The sequence below is a fragment of the Mus musculus genome, chromosome 14 (assembly GCF_000001635.26).
Source record: "Mus musculus strain C57BL/6J chromosome 14, GRCm38.p6 C57BL/6J".
Taxonomy (NCBI): domain Eukaryota; kingdom Metazoa; phylum Chordata; class Mammalia; order Rodentia; family Muridae; genus Mus; species Mus musculus.
In genome coordinates, this window is record NC_000080.6 from 46,546,080 (window position 1) to 46,563,038 (window position 16,959).

Sequence of the window (16,959 nt, forward strand, 5' to 3'; positions counted from 1 at the left end):
AGCCATTTTCCTAAGAATCCCTCCCTCCTAAGACACTTAAAATACAAGTCATGAAAGATGAGGATGTTTCTACTGACTCGGGAAGTCTCTTAAACTGTGAGCTAGACAGAGTCACGGCCATCTGAGTCTAGTTTCTGTACCTTCACTTTGAGCCTCATTGCCAGTCTGGCTCTTTGTTTAGGTGACCCTTGGCCCTCGGAGTCAATGTTTGTCTTCTAAATGGTATTTCAACACGAACATCTGGTGATGTCCCCCAGCCTGACATTTGTGAAGCAGATGCTTCCAGTGGCCTGGAGTGTGCCTTGTGGGTCAGTGTTTGCAGTAATGCCCTCTGGCATTGATCTCTGTGGTACCTCTCCCCAGGTACGAAAAGAAATGTACCAGGAAGTGGCTGTGAGAGAGAACCCTGCGGACCATCTGGAGGTAATCTTGGGATATAAAAGGCTGAATCCTGTAGAAAGGAATAGCTGGAGGTGGGGAGTAGGGGTGAAATAGTAAGTCCTTGGTGTTTTCTTCAGCTGCACATCGAGTTTTCTGATGAATCTATACTGCAACTTGGCCCATTTCTTTACATCTGTCTTTTCCTCAGTTCAGGATCTTTGCTTTTGAGTATTTGAAGGAACAGAGAGGGGGATCTGCTGCAAGCTACCATTCCCACGCAGCAGACCCTCTCTCCACACACTCGTGTGTGTACACACAACAGAGAGAGAGAGAGAGAGAGAGAGAGAGAGAGAGAGAGAAAACCCACATGCACATACATGCACACTTTATGAACCTGAAGACAAAACCAATGGGCCATGCAAACAAGAGCCTTCAGGAGTCTACCAAGAGTCATGAAACGCTTTCAAAGACCAGGAAGGTTGATTAATGAAAATTACTAATTTGTTTTCATTTTTTTTCTAGCATTTGCATCAAGTCTCCCTCATGTTACTCACAGCCATATCTATACAATCCCCTCAAACGGGTTCATCTCAATCTACTCAGAATTAGATACAGGCAGTCATGGGTTCTTTCGTAATATTCTTCATAAAGATGTATGGCTCCCCAACCGAAGAGCCTAGACTCCATCAGCTCCTCATCCATTCACCTCCACTAAAACTCTGTTATCCAAGTGATCAACAAAGACAGGAGTATTCTTCACTCAAGCCAAGCTGTCTGTATACGGTGGGTGGGATTCTAAGATGTCTCCCAGGAGCTCACACCCTTGTGCTAGGGCATTTGAACTGTGACTTGCTTCAAACTAACAGAATCCAGCAAGCACAGCAGAATGCCACTCTGATGGCCACAGAGTTGACTTTAAGTTGGCAAGAGGGGAGATGAGAAAGGGTGGAACCCATGTCATCTGCTGAGTCCTCCAGAGGAGGGTTGAGAACATGAGGGCTGAGGCAAGAGGGACTTACCCAGTCATGCGGGGGGGGGGGGGGGTGTGGATTTTGTGAGAGGGTTAAATGGCAAAGACAACTGTAGTTGCTGAGAAGAAAACAAGGATCTTAGCTATAAAGTGTGTAGGTAATAGAGCAGCTTTATCCTTGTGAGACCTTAAGCAGAGACCTGTACTAAGCTACATCTATCCCTTTGATCTGCAGGAGCCATGGGATAGGAAAAGATTGGGAATTTTGTTGTTGTCTCTTTTTTTACATGGAGCAACTAGTTTGTGGTAGTTTCTTATGCAACAATGGAGTTGGAGTGGCCTAGGAAATAAGACAAACACAGAAAACCCCGCATTTTGGCCTAACTTCTTTGTGTTTTGTGAAGCTTAGACACTGCCTTCCACTGAGAATCAGCAGTTCCATGGAATTGTAGAAACTGGGTCTCGGCTTCAAAATGCCTATGGATAGATAAGGAGCTATGCAGAGATGTTCTCAAACACATAAAAAGAATCTACCAGTGCCAGGATCTCTACTTCAGCAGGTCATTTCTTAGTCATCACAACACGACTGATAGGGTACGTGACGAGGGTGATCTTTTACATAGCTCTTCAGAGTCCCACATGGGCAAGGCCCTCTTGTCTTTGTCTCGTAGCTTCTGAGACTGCTGTGAATATCAACATTTAGTCTGTACAGCAAGGAAGACTTAGTGTAAGGACCACAGCAAAATCCCAGAAGCAGTGTATTTAATTCCAACCTTGGTTTCATTTGCCTGACTCTGGCAAGTAAGCCCTACTTCCGAGGGAGCTAGAATAAATACCTAAAGTCACTGCCCGCCCCCATCCTCTGTGTCCTCCAAGGGCTTCCTTGGAAGAACCCCGGAGCAAGCCGGAAAGTGAAAGGATCATTTGAGTCAACCCAGAAATGTCAGCTTCTCATGACTCAGGCTGGAATAAAGAGGGACAAGAGGTAAGTTTAGAGAGAACACCAGAAGACACTCAGCATGGCAGGGCATTACATGGTGCCACTGAACCATGCTGCACTAATCCCATCAGGAAAGTACCTCATTCCCAAAAAGGCATTCTAAGTCAGTTAATGGTTGACAATGTTTCCTGAAGAAATACTAAGTTTCTCAGGAGGTTTGCCTTTGAGATAAGATTCCAAGGATGGAAAGAACACTAGACTGGGAGGCAGATAGTAGGCTCCTGACACTGTTCCATACTATCTCCAACCCCCTTAGATAAGTCGCCTAAGTCGGCCCAGTGTGATTTTTCTATCTTGAAGTTTGTAATAATCTCTTCTTTATTTGCCTCGACCACAAACTTGATGTAAGAGAATCCAATGAAAACACGTCTGAAAGCACTTCATAAATCAGGAGCATGGGCCACAGGTAATAACAGCTGTTTTTGTGTTGCTATTATTATCATTTCTCAAATGATGATCTGCCTTTGGGAGAAATGTATAATCCTGATCAAGTAGCCATTTTTCTCAGCAACTTTTACACTAGACATGATCTAGAAAGATCAATACAATTAAAATTCATCTCTCCCACGAACCTTATAAAGGGCCTCCTGCTGGTATCTGGATATATTGCATAGAACATCTTGTAGGCTAGAATTGTCATTACAGCCTTTGGATGTGCCCTCAAACCAAGCAAAGCCACAAGTTTGGTTTAAGGAGAACTGCCTACAGCAGGGCCAAATGCCTGCTTCTCAGTTTACTCGGAGATTCAGTGCTTGGAAAATGGAGTCTCAGACTCCAGTTGATCCTCCCTCAATCTGCAGAAGGTAGAAAATGAGAGAGGGTCTAGCCTGGCAGGAGCTGCCTGCACCTGATGAGGTAGCTCGCTCCTCTGCCTCAATGTTGCCTCTCCACATGTTTGTCATGAAGGAAACTGCAGGGTGGGTGCCTAAGAACCACTATAACCAATGCTCCCACTGAAAGTAAAAGCAGCCATCTGCTCCTTGGTTGGGTCTGCCTCAATGTGGGACTTGCTGACGTGCCTTATACCTGGCTGACATGAGAGTGGTTGGAGTAGGCGAAGAAGTCTGGGAGTCAAGATTGTGCAGAAGCAGTGGCAGTGACAGAGCAGCCTCCATTCCTGCCAGTACGTGGAAGACCTCCTACTCAAGTGCATCTTAACTGTCACCAAGGAAACAGAATAGCCACTAAGCTACCAACATCTCAATGTCATATTTTCACTCAAACCAATGCAATGAAATTTCACCTCATTGGAAATATGGAGCTGTGAGTGAGTTGATGGGAATCCTAAATCTTTGAGCTTAAGTTCATGTTATTTTAGCCACTGGTTCAAGGAGGATGGGTTTGTACTGGTTTATGATTGCAGGGGACCTTTAATGCATCTGGGGTGTGGGTGGCATGTGGGAGTTCATGTACTGGAAGGATGTGGCAGAGTCCTCTCACCTGACCTCCTGCCAGGAAGCAGAGAGTACAAGGATACACACGACTGACCTCCAAGGCCCACCCCTAATGGCCTACTGCTACCACTGCCCTCCACATGATCCATAATAGCTTTCAAAATGGTACCAAAAGGTGGGGCCTGTACATTCAAATCGCGAGCCTATAGGAGATATCTCAGGGTCAAGCCACATCAATTGACAACAAATGTAGTAAAATCCTCATATCCAGTAGTTGAGAGATGGAATGAAAGTAGCAACGGGAAGACATTTTTGCCCCTTAGAATAGAGACTTACCAGAGAGACAATGTTATCCCAAAGGTGAATATGCACAGACGAGACAGATGGAAATGTTTGAGTCTTTATGGTGAAGAATTCTGGCAAAATCTGTTCACCAAGCCAAAAGGAATACTTGTATTCCTCCAATTACTGATGCTGTTCTTTGTGTCTATCAAAAGCAGTCGCATGAGAGAGATATATGAGAATGACTGTTACACCTATGTAGTAAATAAAACAAAAAAGCAAGCCAAGTGAGTGCCACTAGTGAGGATTAAAGAAGTTCATGATGTGCAAGGACATCAGTGGACATCGGTGGACGTCAGTGGACATCGGTGAACATCAGTGGACATCAGTGGATATCAGTGGATGTCAGTGAGTTCAGTGGACATTGGTGGGCATCAGTGGACACCAGTGGACATTGGTGACATCAGTGGACATCAATGGACATTGGTGGGCATCAGTGGATATCAAGAATGAAATAGATAGCAGGTGATTTGGAGGTAATTCCACTGTATTGCTAAGAAGCAAAAACACTGAAAAGTAGATACCACATATTCCTAGGTTTTTGTTTGTTTTTAGTTAGGTTGTTTTGTTTTGTTTTGTTTTGTTTTGTTTTGTTTTGTTTTGTTTTGTTTTGTTTTGTTTTGAGACAGAGTGAGTCTCTCTACATAGCCCTGGTTGTCTCTATGTAGACCAGGCTGATTCCGAACTCACAGAGATCTGTCTGCCTTTCCCTTCCAGAAACTTAGACTAAAGGTGGGCATTACCTCACACAGCCTTCGTAGTTTTTTAGTGGCTAAAACTATGAAGGAACAAATATACATATGTGCAAGTATGTATGAATGTTTTTATTTTATTGTAAAACCGTGAAGAAAATATAGAGCTAATAAACAGCGTTAATATAATTTATAGTGAGGTCATAGTTGTGGATGAAAAGAGCCTATGGCTGGAAAGGGGGAGAAAAATAAGTAAAAGGGACATGACAATAAAATGTGTTCATGATATGCTCACTGCCAAATGCATAAATTGTACATGTGTATCTAGATATACTTTTCAAAAGAAATTTGTCAAAACGCTACAAAAATGCTAGTTCAATCAGGGCATAGATTTATAGTGGAGCTATTTGTTTGTTTGTTTGTTTGTTTGCTAGGATTGTAAGCATGTCCAACTGTCTGATTTTAGGGTCTAGCTCTTATATCTGAAAAATCAAATTCTCTGCAGCTTCAGGTTCAACAGAGGCATTCATTCCATTGGCATGGGTCACCTGTCTTTTGTCAATGTCTCCTAAATCTGACCTTCCCTGAGCTTTTCTGCTTTGATATCTGAAATTGCCTAGAGTAGCCCCTACACCTGCCTAATATCTTTTCCAACTCCTCACCAAACCTCACCCTTCACCTTTGCTCCAGAACCCACCCTTTCTTGCCCTCCCTAGCAGCTATCTTTGATGCAGTCTCTTCTGCTTCCCCAAACCTTTTTTTTTTTTTGTCTCCAATATCTCCTAGGGTCCGCTGTACCTGAAAAGTCTTTTGAAAGTCAGATTTTATAAGAGGGAACAAGTGTTCATTCTGCATCTACTGACGGCTTTCCTTCCTCGTCCCAGCTCCTGACCTCCACCACCCTCACATCCACAGTATTAGCTCAGGCACCACGGGCTCAGTGATCTGTACTGGGATGCTGGCGCTGCCACGGTCAGACATGCTCTAGTCAGCAGAGATGTATCTGTCAGAGTCCTGAGGTTGGAAGTCCCAGCTATTGTCAAATTTGGTCTCCTCTGAGGTTTCCCTCCTTGACGTGGAAATGCTCAGCTCTCTGTGAGTCTTCATCTGGCCTGTCCACTGTGCACACACCCTCACACAAGCCTATGTGTGCATGCGCATGCTCGTGTCTTCTTCCAGAGTCACTAACCTACCAGCTCCATTTGAACTCACTCATCTATTCAAAAGCTCTCTCTCTCTCTCTCTCTCTCTCTCTCTCTCTCTCTCTCTGTGTGTGTGTGTGTGTGTGTGTGTGTGTGTGTGAGAGAGAGAGAGAGAGAGAGAGAGAGAGAGAGACATGTCCTGAGGCACAGGGTTAGGACTTCGACATACAAAGCTGGAGTGAACACACCTCGGTCCATAACACTGAAAGGAATTCATCATTCCCAGTGCGAACAGAGAAACAAAAACTTCCCTTCCTCTCATTTTCGAGCTCCCACACTAGAAACCTCCCCGCAGTGCCTTTGGCTTGCTTTCATCATGTCTCACCTACTTCCACATGCTCACCGAACGCAACCTCAGCATCTTCATCGCTGCTGCCAATGTTAGAGATGATTAGCGCCCAGAGAGCATCGCAACAACCTCCAATCCCTCATCCAACACCAGCTATCCCTCATTAAAGCCAGCCCCTACTCTGCCACTGGGACAATTGGACCTCCCTCACTAGTCAACCCTACATACATGCTACTCAGTTTGTATAACTCTCAACTCTATCGTCCATAGGAAGAGATCTAACGTTCTGTGCTCAGCTTAGACATTTGCCCGTGATCTATCCTCAAGTGAGAATTTCCTGTTGTCACTCCGCTTCTATCCTGACTCCCAACAGAAACAGACTTGAACTCAAAACACACCTGCTCAAAAATGTAGGTCTTTCATCCTGCTGTGCTGGGGAGTCTGCTGAGGCCTTTCTTAAGTTTGTGTCTTTGGCTTACTTTCTTCTTTTCTTCCAGTCCTTCTCTCAGAGGACAAGCTCTTTTAACCCACTACTTGATACTTTTCTATTTTTATTTGTTGTCTGTTCTCTGTAGGGCGTAGAGAAATCGTGTGTGTGTGTGTGTGTGTGTGTGTGTGTGTGTGTGTGTGTGTGTACGTACACATTTGTGCAAGTATATGTGCACAGATGTAGAAAGCAGAGCTCTATGCCAGGTGTCATTCGCAATCATTCTTTATCCTATTTTTGAGATGAGATTTTTTTTTACTGAACTTGAAGCTCACCAACTCACCTAGGCTGTCTGGCCAGTGCATACCAGGTTATGCCCTGTGTCTGTCTCCCAGAGCTAGGATGACAGGTTCGTGCTACAGCACCATGGAGACATTTTTATTATTTTATTGAAGTGAAAATAGAATTACACTGTATGCCTTTTCGCTTTCCTACCTCCAGGCCTCTCCCATGCTCACCCACTCCTTCTATAACTCATAGTCTCTTTTCCTTCCATTGCTATTATTGAACATATGTATATATGTCTAAATATACAAACACAGCCTGCTCAGCCCACTTAGTGTTGCTTGTATGCATATAATTTTCAGTTTGGGCTCTGGGCTCTGACTCAGGTCTTCAGGCTAGCACCAATGGAGCCGTCCACCCAGGCAATGCACACAGAGAGTGCTGCCTTCCACAGGCTGAAGTAAGCCTCTGCCTTTTTCTTTCCTGTCCTGTATTCCATATATATATATATATATATATATATATATATATATATATATATATATATATGTATGTATGTATGTATGTATGTATGTATGTATGTCAGTCCCTCTCTCAGAGGACAAGCTCTTTTAACCCACTACTTGATACTCTTCTATTTTTATTTGTTGTCTCTTCTCTGTAGGATGTAGAGAAATCGTGTGTGTGTGTGTGTGTGTGTGTGTGTGTGTGTGTGTGTGTGTGTATACACATTTGTGCAAGCACACGAGCACAGATGTAGAAAGCAGAGCTCTATGCCGGGTGTCATTTGCAATCGTTTTTCATCCTATTTTTGAGATGAGATTTTTGACGGAACCTTTCTGAGATTGCCTTAACTTCATCTGCCAACACTTTTCTATCAATTTTTTTTGTTGTTATTTCAGAATCTTTAACTTCCAAGAATACTTTCTTCACGATAGGAGTGTCGCACTTGCTAAAACACAGGAACCCACGGAGTTCTCTGCACACACTACTTCACACAAGCTCCCAGAGAGGCATCTAATTGGTTAGAAAAGCTGTATCCTAGAGATGTGGAAGAATTTATTAAAGGTCAGGTAACTAACATGTGTCTTAGTCTCACTTCCTTCCTTCTTCCTTTCCTTCCACCCTTCCTTTCTATCTCCCTCCCCCCACACACACTTTTTTGAGGTGGGAAAAATAGTAAAGATTTGGTTCAGTGAGTTGGAAGCTGTTTCTGTTTTGTTCTATACTCCAACTCCTTGCTGGTTTTTTTTTTTTGCATATTCTCCTCCCCCTCCCCATCTTTCTCCTCCCCTTCCCAGCCTTTCTCCTCCCTCCCCCTTTTTAATCCTTTCTATTCATCTGTTGAGCCACCATCCATTACAGGAGCCAGACTCTCACTTCCCAGCTATAAGGAATCACATCCTAGGGCATGTACCTAAACTCACCACGATGTTAGGCCTGAAAAAGGTTCCAACCTCATTCTTACCCTGGATTTCTGAGGACCAGCCACCATCCTGAACTATCCAGGAGTTGACAATTAGCTCAACACAGTTCTTCCTACCACTCAGGAAATTCCAAGGGGTTTTTGAAGCCCATTGCCTGGAATAGGGAACAAAAGGAAAATAAATATGTTCTGTCACAGTCTCTCTAGCCCTTCCCTCCTGTGTTACCTCGGTCTCTCTAGCCCTTCCCTACATTTCTAAAGTTCCCTATCTACCGGTTCTCTCCCTGTAATATTTTTCCTAGTGGTTCAATATCTATTTATTCTTTTACTTCCTTTGCAGCAAGAGTAGCATGGGAGAGCAGAAAAGTCTCTTGAAAGTCCCTGTGATGGTTAATCTTAATTATCATTTTTGTTGGGTGGAGGCACATTTACGAAAACGAGAAAAGCACATGCCTGAGTGCTCTATCAAAGAAGTTCCTCGGGAGAGCAACTGATGGTGAAGGTCCTACACTAAAGATGTAGGTGGGATGCCCAGGGAAGATGAAGAAAGCCAGTGACAGCAGGATGGCACGAGGCACCGTAGTTCCTAGGTACTGCGAGCTAAGCAGCCTCCTCTACAGGTCCCTGCCACCTTGATGTTCAGCTTTGCCTGGGGCCCAAAGTAACAGAACCAACTAGTCATGGACCAAAACTTCTGAAACCAAGGACTAAACCAACCTGTTCTCCTTTAAGCTTACTGTGTCTGCTTTGTCATAGTAATACAAAAGGCTACTGCAGAAAGGCACGGTAGACTTGGGATTTTGTGTTTGTTTGTTTGTTTGTTTGTTTGTTTGCATCCCTTTATGGGATGACCTTACAAAAGTCATTTTACTTCTCCAGATATTGGTTTACTTGGCTACAAAGATAAAAGCATTTAATTAGATCTAAAAATATATGACCAATTATGGCCACTTATATCTAGATGTCTTGGCAGACATTACTAACTGATTACAGAGGTCTTCTCACTAATTCCAGTCCTGTCTCAGTTCTTGTCAAAGCAACATCCTAGGCAGCCAGAGTCAACAAACAGAAACATTTGATATCCCACAATCCTGTGGGTGGTTAAATGATAAAAGGATGAGTTAAATGATAAAATGATGAGTTAAAAAAAATGACTTGGTAGTCAGGGTATTAGAAGAAGGACTGGAGGCAGTAAGCTATTTTTTTTTCCATCTGAGATTTCAGGGGGCTCATATGTGACAGAAGGTGGGACAGACATTCTCTTTAGGAATAGCCATAGTATGCCCAGGACTGAATCCCTTAGAAGTCCCATCTGTGTAGCAGGTACTTGGACCAAAAGGGAACTCCCTACCCTCTATAAGGAACTGCACAGACTCCTCCAGCTGGGATTCTGGAGAAAGAACAGAAATTCTTTGTGTGTTTCTCACAGTGGCGTGGCCCCATTTCATCTGTGCCCTGTTGAGGATTAAGATGCTTCCTGCTCATGCTGCTGACGTACATCCACGATTATCCTGCTAAATCTCCCGAAGTACCAACTGGGAAACAAATGGGAATTGTTCGCTTAGGAGACTTTCATTTGACTGTGTGATTGTTGGCTCCTTCGACATCAGCCCAAAGACAACAAACGTGGAAGGAGGGACCTCTACAGAGAACCAATCAAGAGGGTCTGTAGGTCCAGGTCCTCAGACCCTCAGCTGACCACCACAAGTTCTTCACAGAGCTAGAGCTAGGGAAGGAGAGGCAGGCACCCAAGAGAGGAGATGGTCTTGGGTAGAGAAGCCTCAATATTAGGTCAGCTGCACATAAAGTTAGAGTGGAGGCTGTTGAAGGGATCCGATTTCTTGGCACATGCACACTGGAGAAAAGCCTGCTACAGGGTCCTGAAAAGGCCTGAGTTTAGTGTGCACACATCCAGCAATGTGGAATGGCAAAGTCTAGCTCTCGTCTGGTTCCCTCCACCATTCCGAGCATCAGTTTCCTTTCAACACTGACCTCCAAGCTTGTCTCACTGTATTTTCTCGGAGAATGATTTCTTGGGACTTCAAGAGGAGAAAGGTGAGCAAATGGGGGACTAACACCGGCCCCAGGCAGTTCTCTGTCCAGCTGTGAGGACAGTCCTGAGCTCACGCTCTGAGAGCCACCTGAGGCCAAGTCCACAGCTCTGAACCTCAGAGAGAAGCTCTGAGATTCACCCTCTCCCTCACTCATAGGCTGTTTTCTCATGACAGAGGTCCTCAATTCCAGGATGCCAGCCTTTTCCCTTGCTCATGAATTGGCTTAGCCATTGGAAAAGCAATTCAAAGTGTTTGTTAAAGGAGATCCTGTGTTTTCACAAATATTCAGCTTCTCAACCTCCACAAGTGTTTAAAACTTTGATGTGTATGTGTGTGAGTGGGTGCAGATGTGTGTGGGGGTGGGTGGGTGCAGATGTGTGTGTGTGTGGGGGGTGCACATGCCACACAGCATGCCAGTGGAGGGCACAGTTACTGCTTGCAGAAGTTGGTTTCCCCCTTTATGGTATAGATCCCAGGGGTCTGACTCAGACAGCCAATGTCTTTGCTCATTGAGCCATCTTGTCGGCTCTTTACTAGTTTTTAAATATTTTTTCTTATTTTGTGATGAGACAACTAAGATAAAAAAAAAGGCAGGAGAAAAAAATGTATGTACACATGTCTGTATTCCTTATTTTAACTACTGTATGTCCATGAAGTCCTGCTGGAAAGCCTTTGCCTTCATTAGTTTACAAAGCCAGCTGTCAGGAGTGCAAAGTAGGATGCAAGAGCCAGAAGAAATGTAAGGGTCTTATTTTCCATTCACCTCGCCATAGGATCTGTGAGAGACGATGGCTCCAGGTCTAAGCACAGCATCAGGAGAAACTTCCTTGAGACGGTCATGGAACAAAGCATTACAGAGTAATCCATATTCCTAAAAGACAGGGTCATCAGAAAGTACCCGTTCCACGAGCGGAGAAGGATCTCATGAATATTTGTTTAATAAAGCCTAGCATTACCGTCACTGGCAATCTAGAATGGAAAGAAGGAGGGCCCAGACTCCAGGGCCAGGCTGCTGAATTCAACTCATCCCAGTGGTGAAGTTCATGACATACACTCAATCACCGTCTTGTACATGGAATGGGGGAGGGAGCGATGAAACACCATCTACTTACTGAACACACACTGCATGCCAGGCACTGTCTGAGCCCTTTCTGATTTCAATTTGCTTAACCCTTGCCCTGCCTGTACTCACAAGACTCGGAGGCAGGTTTTAGGATGATCTCCATGAGAAGCATGGGGAACTGAGACATAGAAAGTCTAAGTGACTCGTCATCAGATTGTCTACCACACAAGACACATTCATTAAAGGCTGGTAGTTGTTTGCATTAAGAATTTTCCAAGGCTTTGAGTGGGTGAGAACTTACTGAGGAGAACAAGATCATCAACTCCTTGCTCTCTTCCTATTATTCCTTTCTTCCAAAGTCTCCCACCCCTCTCCTGCAAACCGGCGACTGTTTGTAAATCTCTCTCACACAGCAGACACCAGTGCACTAGCGTCTTCCTACCCTGCACTTGTGCTTCCTGACACACATACCCTTGGGTTAATACAAACTTAGACCCTGTCAAGCCACAGATCTGGTGTGGCAACCCTGAGACAGCCTGAGATACAAAGATACTCTCGTTCACAAAAAGTCTTAGAAGGAAGAGTTGACCTTGACTCCTCTGCACCCCCATTGTCCCTGTGTGCACATTTCAGAGCTCCTTTGATCCCTGAGGTCTGTGACAGAACTTCCTGTGGTTTCCACTAACCTGACTGTAGCAAGAGCAGCTACCTTCAGGAACTCTGCACCTGAAATAGGTCAGTCTGTGGTGCTACCTATCAGAAACAGCCAAAACTGGTTTCTGAACAAAACAGCTATTTTTAATTCATGGGAACTGAGGTTGATTCAAGAAATGTCACAGCTGTGTGTTTTAACGAGAGCATGAGGTGGCTTTGCCAGGTCAGAGTGGCCTCCCAGGTAACAGACTATCAAAGAGACCTAGAGCTAGAGTCTCCTCTTTTGGCCTTTTACTCTTAACTAGACCTCACCCCAGCTTAACCAATTGCACTGCCTAAAGAAACCAACCCTGTACACATGTCTGTTGCCGCTGTGACATCTGCCCCTACCCCAAGTAAAACAAGAGCCTGAGGAGATGAAGGGAAGAGGAAGGGGCCTGAAGGGCAGATACTGGGACTGCTAAAGAGTGCTTGGGGAAGACATTTGGATTTCCATGTTTAAAAGAAAAAGGCCTGACACCACTAACTGTCCTTAGCTAGAAGCCTTGGGGGTCACTATGATCATAGAGTCTTTCCAGAACATTCTCCTTCAGCGTGCACACAATCCCAAGCTTTGAAAACGAAATCTTTCCTCTGTACCCTGGCTCCTGGTTGTGGCCTCTTCACAGATGGACAGCAGAGAAGGCGTGCGCCTGGGCTTTCGGGGGTGAAAATGGCACCCGCCGTGCGTCCTGCCCACCTGCTTTACTGTTCCTGACTCTTGCCCAGACCCCACTATGGCCACGCAGTCTGAAGAAATCAGATGAACACCTCAGGGAAAAGGCGGGAGGACTCCGACCTCACTTCCCCTAAGGAGGATCAAACACTGAAGGCTGGCCCTTTTCAAGTTTTATTAATCCTGGTTCATCCTTTCCCCCACATCATTAGTCATTTCCTATTTCTGAAGAACTGGCTGCTGTCACTGAGGATCAGACAATAAATGGCAAGCTAGCTATGCCACCTGTGCGCCGTATCCACCATTACCCACAACCACATCTGGGTGAGAGGCCAGTGGGCGTTCTCTAAGAGACAAGCCATTTAGAAGTGCAGCCTGGTTTTTGATCTCTGGCTAAATACTTTTATCCACATCATCTCTCCATATGGGCTTGAAAGTCATCATGTGACCCACCGTTCTTTGAACAGAAGGCAGCTCCAGCATCGACAGCAAACCTCCTGTAACCTCAGACTGGGATGTGCTCTTGAACCCCTCCCAAGAAAGACAGGGACTCTCTGTTTCCAACTGAGGAAAACTCTAGGAGATGGCGCTTAAAGAGAGAAAGGAAAGTGACAAGAGTGACGTTTGCCATCACCCCATGTTAAAACACACACAGATGGAATCCAATTCATAACGAACCCAAGAGCTGCCCAGTGAGACATGAGGACTTCGCACAGTTCCCATGGCCAAAGAACTTCTAATTTCTCAGTTCCCTAATGTCCAAGAGTCTCTCTGATAAAACCCTTGACAAATGCGGCACATGATAGACAGGATGCCGGTAGAGCCCTAGCTCCAGGTCAGACCCACAAGCTTTAATTCTGGGCTGAAGAGAACGGTGGGCAAAGATTCGTGACAGCTTTTATTGGTTAAGCACCTAGCTGGGGACTTTGCCACTCTTCTGTTCTGCAAACTATGACCCAAACTAGAAATCTCAGAAATGTCTGAATTGTGCAGCCAATATCCTATAAGGCCTAAGGGTAGCACAGAATGCATCTCTCTCTCTCTCTCTCTCTCTCTCTCTCTCTCTCTCTCTCTCTCTCTCTCTCTGTGTGTGTGTGTGTGTGTGTGTGTGTCCTCTCTCAGTCTTAGTCTCTGTCTCTGTCAGTATCTCAGCCTCTCTGTCTCTCTCCCAATCTCTGTTTCTCTCTCTGTCTCTATCTCTCAGTCTGTCTCTGTCTCACAGTCTCTATGTCTCTGTCTCCCCACACACACCATGTGTGTGTTCATGTATGGGCAGGCAGAGGAACAGTGAGTATTGGTCCTCTGAAGCTATCCACCATGATTTTGGAAACACTAGTTAGCCTGGAACTCATGGCTTAGGCTCCTGACTGGCCAGGGGGCCACCAGGAATCCATCTCCCCTGCACTGACTTCACAGCACACACTACCATGCTGGGCCTTTCACATAGGCTCTGGAGAGCAAACTTGGGTCTTCATGGAGTGCAGAAAGCACTTGACTGACGTAAAATTATCTTCCTGGCCTGGGGCTATTTTAATTGAAATCCTAATCCCTCGTCCTTTCCTGTACGGATAACCCCTGAGCACTTTGCCAATGACTGAGCAGTCATATTTCTGCTTAGCAAAGATGCAAGTTCCCACACATTTTTTATCTCTTATGGAGGATAGAAAATTGAAGATAACGATTTAAGGGAGCTGGTGGGCTTATTCTCAAGACCTTCTGAAATACAGAACTTGGATCTCCTTGGGGAAGTATAACTATGAGTGACCTAGGAACGGGGATGAGAACACTAGAGAAATCAAAATCTCTTTTATCTTCCCTGGGCTGTCCACTCATCCCCGGCATCATCTATCAGTTTCAAGATGCACAAAGCACCCAGCAGCCATGATATTTTATGATGAGGCAGATGCTTCTCATGATGGCTTATTTTGAGCTCTCAGATGGTCCTCGGGCACAACTGATGACACTCTTGCTATAATTGGGGCTTAGGCTTTTCTTACATAAACAAACATGTATACATGGACACACACATGTAAATATTATCCTAGCTTTTGGACTTTTTAAAAGCTTTTCATTTTATGATTATATATTTTTTTATCTGTACTGATGTTTTGTCTACATGTGTGTCTGGATCTGGTGTTCACAGAGACCAGAAGAGGACATTAGATCCCCTGGTACCAGAGTGATGAGCATCTGTGAGTTGCTAGGTGCATGCTGGGAAATGAACCCAGCACTGTCTGGAAGAGCAGACAGTGCTTTTAGCTACTGAGCCACCTCGCCAGCCTCCTGGATTTATTTTAAATCTTGAATGTTTACTCTCATTTTTTTCCCCTCTAGATTTCAGAAGTAAAGAATTCAGCCATTAACCCCTTGTCTTATGCAATTAGGAAGGCAGTTCTAGCATTGCTTGCTTGGATAATTACAAAGGCCCACATCTTTAGAATGGTATTCTAAGGGTTGCCTTTTCCATCAAAGGCTGCCTTCACGATAAAACAATAGTATCCACGCTATGACAGTGGACCCTTCAGTTTCTGTTCTACAACTTAATGTGGGAAATTCTAACCAGGCTTATAACTCCCCTTTTTATATTCCCCTCCAGAAAAATCCTGTAGTGGTGCTAACTCTCCTGTCTATTTAAAAGTTTATCTGTCCAGCTGGGCATGGTAGCATACTTCTTTAATCCCTGCACTTGGGAGGCAGAGGCAGGCAGATCTCTGTGAGTTCCAGACCAGCTTGGTCTACAGAGCAAGTTCAAGGACAGCCAGGGCTAGACAGAGAAACCCTGTCTTAAAATCTCTACTCCCTTCCCAAATTGAATTTGTCTCATTAATACATCCTTCCAAGGAGCTGAGAGCATTCAAACTTTCTCTGTGAGCTTAGTCCTAATGAGGTTTGCACAGGGGAATAAAGGTCACCCAACATCTTGATAGACAAGCTGCTTAGTCAACGTTCTCCAAACAGCTACTGGAATTGCTAAGGGCCCTTTGCTCCAGGTTTCAACCCCCTTCCCACTCCATCTGTCTACGCTACCTCTACCCTTTTCCCTCTTCACCCCACTCCCTCTCTCCCCATCTCTGCCATTGCTGCGGTAGCTGCAACTGACATTGATTTTATCTGCATAAACCTTCACGCTCCCACTGGTTCCAAACTGATCAAGTGGCCTTCAAAAAAAAAAATGCCACCACTTCTTAAAAAGGCTGAGCCAAGCCCTGCATAATGGAGACAGAATACAATCTCTTATCATGTCGGAAGTAATACTTGTGGTTATCTAAAGCACCATAATCATATCATACACTTTATCTGTGAGTGGCTTTTTCCTTCCAGGGTAGGAATAGAAACTTCTTCATAATGAACACTATTGAGACTCCAGCAGGCAGACCTCTGGCTTTGGCAACGTGCCATTCTTGAGCAAAGGCATGTAATCATCTCAAAGACTGCGGCATGGCAGAAAACAGGTACAAGTATTTGCTGGAAACATCATGTGCAAAGAGCCAACTTTATAATGGAATGCTTTGTGTTGGAGACTTTGGAGTACCTATGGCTGACTAGAACTTGGGGGTCTGCTGCCACCTCACTTATCCAAGGAGTCCTTGTGTGAGAGTTCAGGGGACAGGGCCCAAGAAATACTACCAACCTTTGCTTTGGTCAGGGCTGCAACATCCTGAGATAAAGACAGTCTGCCCTACTGTCAGCCGTGGTTCCTTCTCCCTAAAATGGTGGCTGTCAGATGACCAGAACTGGAGGACTCTTGAAAAATAAAAACCTGGAAAACAGCACCAGGTGTCTCTGAGAGTTTGGTCAGTGCTACAGTTTGGCTCTCACGGTTCCTAGTCTCAAGATGACTCTGGAAGATGCAGAGGGTAAACTGAGTCCCATATGCCTCTACCTTAGTTTTATTTTAAGTGAACTAAGGTAACTTAAGAAGAAAAAAAGGGCCAATGTGTGCTGAAGTTGCTGAAACACAAGAAATATTCTCAATTGTTCTTCTCAGGAAGCTCAAAGATCAGACTGCCTTGGGTGGTATACTGTTTTGGTTTTTGGGGGGTTGTTTGTTTGTTTGTTGTTATT

At 44.7% G+C, this 16,959-nt stretch overlaps 1 long non-coding RNA gene across 7 annotated transcripts; it reads left to right on the forward strand.

Annotated features, from left to right (window-relative positions):
- The first annotated feature begins 265 nt into the window (after positions 1 to 265).
- Positions 266 to 10,997, forward strand: E130120K24Rik. 7 transcript variants are annotated; one of them, XR_383404.2, is made up of 5 exons: positions 266 to 1,164; positions 2,228 to 2,757; positions 7,885 to 8,050; positions 8,749 to 8,998; positions 9,838 to 10,997. It is a non-coding gene; the product is annotated as an RIKEN cDNA E130120K24 gene (long non-coding RNA). The 7 variants fall into 7 exon arrangements; XR_874590.1 differs by having other exon boundaries at positions 2,228 to 2,336; positions 2,701 to 2,757; positions 7,885 to 8,998; XR_874588.1 differs by having other exon boundaries at positions 266 to 423; positions 904 to 1,164; positions 7,885 to 8,998.
- The last annotated feature ends 5,962 nt before the right edge of the window (positions 10,998 to 16,959 follow it).